This window comes from Spinacia oleracea, chromosome 6 (assembly GCF_020520425.1).
Source record: "Spinacia oleracea cultivar Varoflay chromosome 6, BTI_SOV_V1, whole genome shotgun sequence".
NCBI classification, from domain to species: domain Eukaryota; kingdom Viridiplantae; phylum Streptophyta; class Magnoliopsida; order Caryophyllales; family Amaranthaceae; genus Spinacia; species Spinacia oleracea.
Genome location: NC_079492.1, coordinates 23,951,978 through 23,961,757, shown reverse-complemented (window position 1 = coordinate 23,961,757; position 9,780 = coordinate 23,951,978). Strand labels below are relative to the sequence as shown.

The 9,780-nt window shown below is 40.7% G+C and overlaps 1 non-coding gene across 1 annotated transcript; it reads right to left on the bottom strand.

The window, feature by feature from the left end:
* Positions 1-7,501: 7,501 nt before the first annotated feature.
* Positions 7,502-7,604, bottom strand: LOC130464635 (small nucleolar RNA R71). The gene has a single exon (XR_008925005.1). It is a non-coding gene; the product is annotated as a small nucleolar RNA R71 (small nucleolar RNA).
* Between the last annotated feature and the right edge of the window lie 2,176 nt (positions 7,605-9,780).

Sequence of the window (9,780 nt, the reverse complement as noted above, 5' to 3'; positions counted from 1 at the left end):
TGAAGTCGTCCGTAAACGTTATGAAATAGCTGAACTCACCTCTAGCTTTCGTACTCATAGGCCCACATACGTCCGTATGTATTAGCCCTAGTAGTTAGCTTGCTCTTTCTCACACCTTTGAGAAAGGTTGCTTTGTCATTTTGCCAAGTAAACAAGATTCGCATTGATCAATCTTCTCTAAGTCGAATGATTCTAGAATTCCTTTCCGTTGAAGTAATTCCATGCGCTTTATGTTTATATGGCCTAATCGACAATGCCACAGAAATGTGAGATCCGAATCACCAGTTTTAGCCTTTTTGGTATTTATGTTATAAATGTGTTTGCTCGTATCTAGCACATAAAGACCGTTTTCTTGTTGTGCTGAACCATAAAACATTCCATTTAAAGAAAAAGAACAACTATTGTCTTTAAATTGAAAACTAAAACCTTTAGAATCCAAACTTGAAACGGAAATGATGTTTCTGGTGATACTAGGAACATAATAACAGTTTTCTAGTTCCAAAACAAACCCTAGGCAAAGAAATAAAATAAGATCCTACGGCTAATGCAGCAATCCGTGCTCCATTTCCCACGCGTAGATCCATCTCGCCTTTATCAAGCTTTCTACTTCTCCTTAGTCCCTGTGAATTGGAACATAAGTGTGAGCCACAACCAGTATCTAATACCCAAGAAGTAGAATTAGCAGGATTACAATGTATAACATACATACCTGAAGTAGAAGCAACGTTCCCGTTCTTCTCATCTTCCTTCTTCTTCAAGCAATCTCTCTTCCAATGCCCCTTCTTCTTGCAGTAGAAGCATTCAGAGTCGGCACGAGAACGAGTTGCCCTTTTCTGTTTACCAGAACCGGCGCCATTGGACTTGGATGAGGGCGAAGCATTGCCCTTGCCCTTACCCTTCTTGCCCTTGTTCTTGCCTGATTTCTTGAAGTTCTTGCCCTTACGCACCATAAGCATATCATGCTTATTCTCTTGCTTGAGCGTCTTTTCAGCGGTTTTCAGCATACCGTGAAGCTCAGTAAGAGATTTCTCCATGCTGTTCATGTTGTAATTCAACTTGAACTGATCATAGCCATTATGAAGCGAATGGAGAATTGTAGACACCTACTTTTGTCCCCATTCCCGAAAGGGAAAGGTTCGATGCTGAAAACATAAATCTCCACTTGACAACGCATCTCCTATAAAAATAACGAATCTCAATTCCCCTTTTCATTTTACCCGAAACCTGCTATTTATGGAAACCTGCTAAAATAGTAACTGCCGCAAAAGGGTAGCTTCTAAAAGTGGCAAGTCATAAAAGATAAAAACCTGTCAGAATAAGGTGTTGCACTCCAACTTAAATCCTAAATGAGATAGAAAACTGCGAGAATCCTATTCCTAATATGATTTGGAAATAAGAGTTACGTATTAATTAAAATCCTAACGAGCCTAGAGTTAGTAACGGGCCCAGACGCATTCCGTCGTGAAATTGATACGCACTAAAAGACTCGATTAAGTCTCAAACACTACGGATTTCAGGAATCTGAATCTGACTAAGAAAACAGCCCAGACCCTATTTTCAACGCCTGGCTCTGGGCGCCGAAATCTTCGGCGCCCAGGCCTGGGCGCTGAAAATACATGGGTACGTGTTTTTTCCTAATTCTTTGTGGATTAGAACTCTGCAATTCTATCTTTCCACAAACTCTTCCCTATAAATACAGCCCCAAATTCGACGTGAAAAGGACACACACACAATTCATATTCTGAGTATTGACTCCAACCCTTAGCCTAAGCCTCACGCTGCAAAATTGTTCACGCGTTCTGTCGCAATCGATCCATAAATCGAACAGAACGTATCATGTCCCATAATTTGAGATTTGTTAAATAAAAAGGTGAAATAGCAAAGTCAAAGTGGTTAGTTTTCTGGGAACCGTGACGCACCTCTCAAGGATGCGTCGTAATGTGTCCCTTTTCGATGATTTAATTGCTTTCCTCGCCCTTTTTATGAACTGTTAAACTAACTAAATCTGATTGTTCTATCACGCCTAACAAATATAATATTTTTGGGAAATTGGATTATCATGCTAGGTCCCTTAATGCTATTTAAATCAGATAATCGCGATCGATCTAATATTATATGTTGCATATTGCTAAAATCAACTCAGATTAGTTTAATAGTTAACGCATGTCCCTTCAATTATTTATGCTGAGCTAGTAAGGATATCCTGCCTTTGGAGTTATCGACGAGCGAGTACTCCTCTCGGTAGTTACAGTCCCCCGAACCCTCAATCTCTACCTTGCGGGTGTATGTTGAGAGATCCCCACACCAGGGATCACAAGGGAACCTACGGCCGTCGTGGTCAAACATAATTGCACTCCCTTTATGTCACGATAACCCGGTTTTGCCAGTTTTTCTCATTCTCGTTAAAAACTGAATGGCAACTCCTATATTACTAGTCAATTGGGTGTAAACTCACAGGAAATCCAATTACACTTGATTGAATAAAAAGAATCGTCACACCCACGAGGGACGAGGTCACGCATTAGCCTCGTGCTTTTTCAACCCCCTCACAAGAATGATGTCAATAGCCATTTCATTTGAGACGTCAGAATCTAGAGCTCTCATGTTCTCAAAGAGTCCAATCATTTTAAGAACATGTGGGCTCACTGGTTCTCCTTTCTTGAGCTTAGTCTCAAGGATCAACCTCTGAGTCTCGAATCTTTCGATTATGGCTTGGTCCTGAAACATGTTCTTCAACTCCGAGATGATTTGGTAAGCATCCGAGTTAATGAACGTTTTCTGAAGTTCAGGACTCATGGATGCAAGCATCACACATTTGACATCCCTGTTGGCCTGAATCCAACGATTAAGGGCAGCTTGAGTTACCTCCGGCCCCGCCTCTTCTGGTAACTCTTCCTCAAGGACATATTCTTTTTCCTCATGCATAAGAACTATTTGTAAGTTCCTTTGCCAGTCGAGGAAATTGTTGCCATTCAACTTCTCTTTGTCGAGAATTGAACGCAAGTTGAAAGTGTTATTGTTTGCGGCCATTTTTTATTACTACAATCGAAAAGAATTTGCAATAAATAACCATTCATACAATTTAATAACTTTGAAATAAAAGCAAAAACATGCAATCATTAAAGCTATTAAAACATTTCATTCATGCAAAAAGCAAAAACATGGTCCAAAATGAATGAAACGATTCCAAGACCCCAAAAGTCCTAAATCCTTAAGCAGCTTTAGCATGTCTTAAGTAGTTTAAGATTTTAGGTAAGCAAAACATATTGCTAGTAATCTCCAAATTACTCTTAGTTAATAAACTAATGCCATAATTTATTCCATTGCCACAACTTAATGCCATTGTTGTTTGAGTTGCAACCACAATCAACGTGCTCCTTTAGGACGCCTTACCACCTAAGTCAACTAAAATAGCACCTCGCTTTAGCGTAAACCTACTATCTTAGAGCCCTAAATTTTTGTAAGTGTTGATTTGGAAGGCAATTTTTAAAACTCAATATTACTTGGACCTAGTTGTTTCTATGTTGGTTCGATTATTTAGTGAACTTAAAACTAATCGATTCATAGGAAACAACATGTTCATGCAAAGCATACATACATTCATACATTCACGCATAATATATTTATATTAAATTGCATAAATAAATGGTGATCTAGTATGGCCCAAAACTTCTTGTCTTGAAGCATCCAATCTTCATCACCTCCTTGTTAGCTTGGCATCGTCTTGAATCTTCGTTCAAATGCTAACTTAAAGTTCTAAACTTAGAAATACTTGAAATAACAAAATTACATCAAAATTTCCACGGTACGCAGACCATATTTAAAACTTTACATTCAAAGATAGAACGGTACGCAGACCGTATTTAACTATCCTAAATTGGCCATACTAGTCACTTGGAGTACCTGCATTGCATAAATATATATATTCTACGCATTCACCCATTCGTATGCTAAAACGAATGGCCCATATTAATATGCAAGTATTTACGTGAATTAATTAAAATTCACGTTCACATAAACGCGTCCTAAAAGATTAATCAATTTCCAAATTATTAATCCTTAGACTTTATTCTAATTAAAATTGAATTTAATTAAAATAATGCGACCTACGAAATAATTAAAATAATTATTTCATTTTAATTTCATTTAGTGGCTCCCACTCAAACCAATAATTATTCTGGATAATTAATTATGAAATATTAAATTAAAACTCGCGGCCCGGCCCAAGCAAATAAAATATTAAATTAAATATCCCGTTAGCCCAAATTAATGCAAATGTACGAAGCCCAACGAATTAAACGATTTAAATAAAAGAGGTCCAATTGCTTGACCCGCCTCGCGTGAGGCCCAAGAGCACACGAGCAAGAGCTCGCGCACCCCGCCCCATCGCTCGCGCGTGCATCGTGAGCGCTCGACGTTGCAAGGCTTGCGCCTCGCTTCGTCGCAGCCCCGCAAGCTACCTCGCCGGCCCTTCCCTCGCCCAGCGCGCACGAGGCACGCAGCATCGCTGCTGCTGCCCGTGTCGCATGGCTCGACCATGCTCATGTTCGTGTTTTTGGTTCGTAAAACGGACCAACTTAATTAATTAAAATTAAATTTAATTCACGAACTTGCATTAATTTTATTTTTCAAAAAAAATTACGATTTAATTTCCGAAAAACAACGATTTTTAACGATTTAATAAACTTTAACGACAATCCAATTTCGTAAAATTAATAAATCATGGGCTAACAATATTCAAACTTTCAAGAACGATCGAATAAACTTTAAAGTTTGAACTTTTAATTAATAAAATCCGAAACTTTATATCGTTCATAAACAATTAAATTTCAGATTATTAATAATTTGGTTTAAGTGCGATTAAAATTAACGAAACCATTCAAAATTTTAATCCAATAATTTTTAAAATTAGCCACTGACCCATGAAATTATACCCCCTTCCCCAATTAACCGAATTATTAAACCAAAATTAATTAAAATTCAATTACTGTTGCAAATTTTACGATTTGGGGAAAGGCAAAATTAGGGTTTATACTTATCGGAAAAATCTGAAATTCTTACCATAGATCACGCATGTACCCAGAAACATTGTGTCAAAATTTCAAGCGATTCCGAGTAGGTTTGCTCGACCTTTTAATTGAATTACTGTCCGACACTTTTAATTTTGAATGAAAAATTAACAAAAACGCCCAAAAAACGATCCTTCGAGGCCTGTTTTCGCAATTCTATTCTCATGATTTGATCTTAGAAAATCGTTTTCCATCAGATTAGGGTTTTAAAAATCGAAAAAGCGAATATTTTTGATTTCAGAACTGCCAATTTCGAAATTAATCCCATAATTCGAAAAAATTCCGAAAAATCAACAAAAATTCCAAAAAATTTCGACAGATGCAAAAACAATAATAATCATGCTAATTCATGCTTTGAATACATAAGGCTCATGATACCACTGTAGGGGAATACAGTTAAACATAATAACATGTGCGGAACAATCCCCAAAGCCAGGAAACATGTATAAAGCACAGATTAAGCAAACTTACATTCGAAGCGTGTTTTCCACAATAATCTGTCAACGAACACGAAAAAAGAACTCCACTTGTCGTTCCTCTACTTGGTTCACCGTCACGATCAGATCCGTCTTGATAATCGTAGCTTAGACAATTGATCAAGATACTTTGCTTTTGGGAAGAACTCACTTTGGAGGCACAGAGAGAACTAGGGTTCTCTGTGTCTCTAGGGTTTGAGTGTGAATTGTTTGTGTGTTGGAAACTAGGTTGTAAGGTTATATCATTAACCTTACTAACCGACCAAGCAAGAAGCAAGGCCGGCTAGCAAGCCGTGCGAGCCAAGCAACACGGACACACGCCCGCGCCCAGCGACACACTGCAGGCCGAAGCCCACAGCGCGCGCGCCGAGCAGCTGGGCCGTGGGCCTTGCTCGCTCATCGCTGCTATGCGCTAATGCTTGCTGTTGCGTGCTCGCGCCCAATTGGCTTGCCTTGCTTGCTCGCGAGCTTGCTGGCTCGTTGGGCCTTGCACGTTTACGTGCTTGGCTCGACGGGCCGGCAACTCCGATGCCCTTCGTATTCGCGATTTAATATATTTCCGATATATTATTTATCATTTCGTATACGACGAATCACCGTCGTATGATACAATTTATTCGTGTCGCCCAGCTTACGAATATTCGCGATACGATATACGATTCCGACAAAGGTCGTATCGTATAATACGTTTCCAACTTATTCCCGAAAAGCTATTAAATAAATTTCCGATTCATTTAATCCGGTGATCTGTTACGTGTCATTGGTGTGACCTTGTAGGTCCAGTCAAGAGTAAGTTGTGAGTTCAATATGCATTAGAACTCACTAATCGGAACCATTGCTCCAGCTAGCTGTTCCGATCACTTGATCTTACTGAATTAATTGTTCGCAATTAATCTTAACCTTGTATTAGACTTAATGCACCTTGGGTGAAGGACATATTTCCTTCAAACACATCATTAGTTTCTATTCTCCTATGCACTAAGTCTTTGCATCATCATGATTGTTTGATTCCTTGATCGTTTCCCCAATTTCCCTAGCCTATCCCCGATTCCCTAGCGTTTCCCTATTTGGCTTAATTCGTTTGATAGCTTAGTTTCCTAGAAATTAGTTCAAATCAACCTACGTCTAAACTAGCTTAACGTCTAAACTCAATGCGCTCCGTTCTGTTGGGACGATCCCTATCTTGCAGCTACCCGGTAGGTTAGGTGTATTTACAAATTTTGTTTGGTTAGGTAGTGTTCGTATAACGACACGAAAATCGCCTTATCAAAATGGCGCCGTTGCCGGGGAACGGTCGTTGTTATTGAGTTTTGTTTTAGACTAGTTTACCTTTAGAAAAATACAAAAACATTTCATTCTTGTTTTATTTTCTTTTCCCTTTGCAATACTCACGTGTTCCTTGAGTTTGTATGCTTGATAGAGGTCGATCACGTCAAAGGTCTCTCCACCCTCTTGACCTTGAGTTGGAGAGGACGTTAAGGAGATTAAGGCGCGTTCGAACTCGCTCTTCAAGCTGCAACCGATTTGAGTCCTTAAGTCTAGGCGTGGAACGAGAAGAAAGTGAGCAAACCTTTGAAACCATGGTGCTCCCGATAAAAAAACTGGGTATACCGAGAGCATTTGAGGCAACATGTGGAATCCAAGCTCCCACAACTAATGCAAATAACTTCGAAATCAAACCCGCTTTGATTAACTTGGTTCAAAGCCATCCTTTTTGCAGGAAGAGCAACGAGTCACCACACGAGCACCTAAAGCAATTTGAACACTATTGTGGTACAATCAAACACAATGGTGTGACTTCGGACTATATGCGGTTGACGCTATTTCGTTTCTCTCTCTTAGGACGAGCTAGTGATTGTCTTGACAAGGAGGTCAAGCCAAATTCACTTCAAACTTGGAATGAAGTGACAAGCGCGTTTTTGAGCAAGTTCTACTCACATGGCAAGACGGAGGAATATCGCCACAAAATCCAATCCTTTGAGCAAAAGCGGGACGAGTCACTTTTTGAAGCTTGGGACCGATTCAAAGAATACCAAAGGGAGTGCCCTCACCATGGGATCCCTAAGTGGTTGCTACTCCAAACCTTCTATTTGGGATTGAGCCGAACCTCCAAGACGAGTCTAGATGCGGAGGCGGGTGGTCCCGTAATGAACAAGACCGAAGATCAAATAGAAGAGATGATTGAGGATGTAGTTCAAAATTACCAAGCTTGGCATGTTGGTACAAGGAACTATGATAGCAAGGGTAGGAGTGATGATGGTAAAGGGTCGGTATATGCAATGGAGCAAGCACGGATCATTGAGAAGCTTAGCTCGAGATTGGAAAAGCTAAAGAGCACACCAAGTCAACCACTATCGCCATCAACAATTCCACCGCCTTCGGCTTCTCTTCTCACTAAAGGGAAGAGAAAGGTGAGTTCCTATGACAAAATGCCTCCAGGAACATCCTTTTGTGATAATTGTCAAGACTATGGTCATTTCCCTAATGGTTGTCCTTTGGTGCATAATGTGTCTTATGTGGATTATGGCCCTTCTTGTAAAGGTGATTTTGATATGGAATATGCCCATGCTTTGAATGAGAGGTCTAGATATGATAACCCCAATAATCAAAACTTTGCTAGGCAAGCACCTAGAGGGCCCCCTATGCATGGATCCTGCCAAGGCTTTGGCCAAGGAGGCGGGTATGATAGTCAAGGCCGAGGTGGCTATAGAGCGCAAGGCTATCAAGGCCAAGCACCCTATGGTCAATATCATGGTCTTGGCAATCAAACCCAATACAATCAAGGTAGTTATAATCCCAACCATCAAGGTGGAGGGGGTTACAACTATTCTTATGGGAAATTTAGGGGTGCCTCTAGTGGGGGTTATCCGTTGAACTCGGGAGGTCCATATGGTGTTTCTCAATTTCCACCTCCCGGATTCAATGGGCCAAGGACCTATGGAAACCAATTCCAACAAAACCCTAGTGGTTATGGCAATGCACCTCCACCGCTCCCGCCTCTTAAGTCTAACCTTGAGGCTATCATGGAGTCGTTCGTGGGGGGCGCAAGCCAAGAAAAATGTTGAGTTTCAGGATGGATTTAAGCAATCCAACACCCACTTGAAAATCAATTAGCACAACTTGCTAGCACCATCAAGGAACAACAAGTGCATACTAATCTCCCACCCCAAGGTCAAGCTCCTAAGCAAATGTATTCGGTTGTGACTAGGAGCGGGATGATTTTAGATGATGGTGCTAAGTTTGTTGATTCCCCTTGCTCTAGGGGTGAGGAATCTAAGGGAAATGAGTCTACGGACTGTGATGTGGCGGAAGAGAAGTCTCATGTCGATGACGTGAGTGATGGTGTTAAGCCGACGGAGGCTACTCTTCCTCCTCTCCCTATTCCTCCTCCCCCCTACCCTCAAAGAATTGCTGGAAAAAAGCTAGATGATCAATTTCATAAGTTTTGGGAAACAATTAGTAAGCTATATGTGTCATTGTCTTTCACCGAGGCGCTTAAGCAAATGCCGTATTATTCTCGGTTCATGAGAGACATTTTGAGCGGCAAAAGGACTTGTGGCACCAATGAAACCGTGCACCTAACGGAGCATTGTAGTGCTTTGATTTCGAGCCCGTTCCCCCCAAAGCTCAAGGACCCCGGGAGCTTCTCGATTCCTTGTAGCATCCAAGAGCTGAAATTTGACAACGCTCTATGTTATTTGGGGGCGAGCGTAAGTATTTTGCCGTACAAAAATTATGAGAAACTAAGTCTTGACGATCTCACCCATACCCCTATGTCTTTGCAATTAGCCGACCACTCGGTTATGTTCCCCTTGGGTAGGGTTGATGATGTTCCCCTTGTGATAGGGAAGTTGACTTTCCTTGTTGAATTCATTGTCTTTGACATCGATGAGGACGCGCATACCCCTATCATCTTCGGGAGGCCATTCTTGGCTACGGCGAAAGGTCTCATCGATGTTCAAGGTGGTCTTATCACTTTGAAGGCGGGAGACGCCAAGGCTAGTTTCAAGCTTGTTATTGATGATCAATATTGTTCTAAAATGAGAAGTTGCATGAAAATTGACACTGTTGCTTGTGTTGAGCACCATTACTCTTGTGCTAATTCTTCTAACGGATCTCGTGTTTCTAAGTGTGATGTTAAGATTGATAGGAAAGTCAAGAAGAAGAAGTTACATGAGAGCACTTTGGTGTTAGGTGACTCCTTTGATGACGTCATCACCATTCCCGAAACATTC